Genomic DNA, 2,652 nt, shown 5'->3' with positions numbered 1-2,652 from the left:
CCCTCGTACGCCCCCGCCTCCCCCGAGGCCCTCCCTCGAGCGCATGCGCAGCGCAGCACCGCGCTGCAGAGAGTGGTGGTACAGTCCGTCGGCTGGCCCCCGCCGCCCAGGGTGTCGCAGTCAGGCCCCTGTCTAAAGCACCGATGGGGGGCTGGCGGGCGGGAGCGGACTACCCCCGGGGAGGACGAGGCAACCTCCCTTGCTGGCGTCATAGAGCCCCACGCCCCTCTCCCCTGTCAGAAAAGCCGACCAGCAACCCCTCTGACCATGCCGCCACCCCCGCCTAGCCCGCCTAGCCCGCTAGGCGCTTCGGCCGTGCATCCAGAGGGGGCGCTGCTGGCGCCTCTAGCCCGGCCCCGCCACGCCCCGCCCGCGCCCCGCCCGCGCCGCCAGCCAGCCTGCCAGTCCGCCCAGAGCCCCTGATGCGGCGGCGTCCCCTGCGCCGTTCCGTCGTCGGACACGTGTCGTCGGGCATTCTGCTGCTGGACCGTCGGCTCGACCGTCGGCGCGGACCCGGACACTGCTGCTGGCATGCGGCCGCCGCCATGCTGAGCTCCAGGGCTTACCTGCCGTCCGCGCCCGACTCGCCCCGCGCAGCCCGCGCAGCCCGCGCAGCCCGCGCAGCCCCGGCATGCGGCCACACGCCGCCACCCTCGGGTCGCCGTCAGCCTCCGCCCCCCGCCGCCGCCGCGGCCGCCGACCTGACCTGACACTGTGAGTGCAAGCACACGTGTCCGCATGCTGCCCGCAGCGTTCTCGGAACACCGGCCATCGTTATGCACAGTCACTTCTGCAGGCATATATGCCTCCTATAGGAGTGATTCGCGCTCTGCACAAAACAAAAGTCAGAGAGATGTTACATCACGTACGTCAGATTATCAGAGTTTCAAAGAACCTTGTTCGACTCTGCATGGCACTTGTACGACACCACCGACCGGGCACCCCTTCCCCTCCCCAGGGTGCTCCGGGTCATCCACTAATAATAGATCACCGCGAGTAGCCGCCGCGGTGGCCGCTCGGGACGGTCACCGAACATTCCCGCCGGCCCGAACCACGGCGAGCAGGTGTCGATCCGCGGCGAGTGGTTCCGACTTTCCGAAAAATGACGTAAAGTTCCCCCGATATGTGCCCCATTCCAGCCGGCGTCCGTTTAGAGGCGGGGTCGCTATAGATGCCACCGCAAGGTCGATGTCGTGCCGCGGTTCCACCGAACAACGAGCCTCTGTGACAATAAGCCCCGCACACGCGCCAACATACTCCAACACTCAGGGTGGAATCGATTTGTCCACTTATCCAGTCGACAGTCCACCTGTCCCCCCATGACATTATTGACCACGGCGAGGCCTGGTGGTGGTGGCGACTCCAACACTCACCTCTCCATTGATGCTGGCGGCTGACGCCCTTGAGGGGTGCTTCCCTCGCCCTCTCCGCGCCACCAGCACGGCAGCCCGGCGGGCGCTACCGGGGCCGCGGCCTGGCGCGCGGCCATGTGCGCCGTCACCGACAAGAAAGGGCGTCCGCAGCCAAGTGCCACCCGGCCGCCTGCACAATAGTGCAACGAGAGCAAAAAGAGATGCGCGCGACAAAGCCGATCGATGGTGATGGCCTGGCGTGTGTGTAATGATCTGAAACACGGTCGCGCGGCCGCCGCTTTGCCTTTTTGGTTTTAGGACGTTCTCTCTGTTTCTCTCTCGCCATGTTTATCATATTCGATCCCACAGGGCCAGTGCCGCGCCCCACCTCCTTGCACCCCCCTATGATGCGGTGGCCTGCCGGGAAGACGCTCCGTTTGCAGGTGACATGAAGGCAGGTGGCGCGCGCCACGCGCCCGCCTCCTCCTCCCTATCTTTGCTTCCTCGACGTGGGCGGGCCTGTTCACTTCCGACACCACCCAACCCAACCGCCCTCGCTCTTTCCTCGCTCTCCCCACACGAAGCCGACAACCTCCCCCAATCATACTCTCCCTCCACAGCCGCCCTTCTTCCCACGCACTATGTGATAAGTAAGGGCCATTTTGCTGGGCTATTATTAGCGAACGAGCCTCATAAAGAAGACCGAAAATCAATCACTTTATAATACGAGGGCTAAAGTTTTTAAAGTGTAAAACAAAAACCACAATTTTCGATTGTTTCCCACAAATGACGTCTTGCACTAATGAAAAGTTAAGTGGGCGTGTTTGCTTCGGAGCGAAACGGAACGAAACGGAGCGCGCCGAGACCAGTGCCGACAGGCAACCCACCCGGTCAAGGGAATGGCTCGTTCTTGTTCTGCACCCCTTCCACCTGTGTGGAGTGATTTTCACCGATCAGCGGTTGATTAGTACGTTCTGGGAAAAAAAGGGGGATAAAAGGTTCGTCGAGGCGCTGAAGAGGGAAGGGGGAAAATAAAAAGGGGGTTAGGGGAAACTCACGGGCCGCGTGAAAGGTGCTTGTACAGTCCTTCAGCGAGCAATTCCACTGAGCCCCTATTGTCCTCCATCCCCTATCTCTTCTTTCACTATGCTTGCACCTCCTCTTCCTCTTCTGGCCTCCCCCGCATTCCTGCCCGGTGCCTCTCTCTCCCAGAACAACCACTCCCCGCCCCCCTCCCACTAAACCCCATCCCCGCACGCAGCCTCTCTCATTCCTGACCTTGAAGCAGACGCCACCCCCG

The 2,652-nt window shown here is 62.6% G+C and overlaps 1 protein-coding gene across 1 annotated transcript in view; it reads left to right on the top strand.

Annotated features, from left to right (window-relative positions):
* The first annotated feature begins 405 nt into the window (after nucleotides 1–405).
* The window catches only part of LOC113218436 (sialin), a 10,043-nt gene continuing 7,796 nt past the window's right edge, over nucleotides 406–2,652 (top strand). Inside the window, exon 1 of the mRNA XM_052266848.1 lies at nucleotides 406–714. The gene's annotated coding sequence lies outside the window, so the exon portion shown is untranslated. The remainder of the gene's footprint in view (nucleotides 715–2,652) is intronic.

Source organism: Frankliniella occidentalis, unplaced genomic scaffold (assembly GCF_000697945.3).
Source record: "Frankliniella occidentalis isolate FOCC.00 unplaced genomic scaffold, Focc_3.1 Scaffold43, whole genome shotgun sequence".
Classification (NCBI taxonomy): Eukaryota; Metazoa; Arthropoda; class Insecta; order Thysanoptera; family Thripidae; genus Frankliniella; species Frankliniella occidentalis.
The sequence above is the reverse complement of the archived record's forward strand: the minus strand, read 5'-3'. Positions and strand labels throughout refer to the sequence as shown.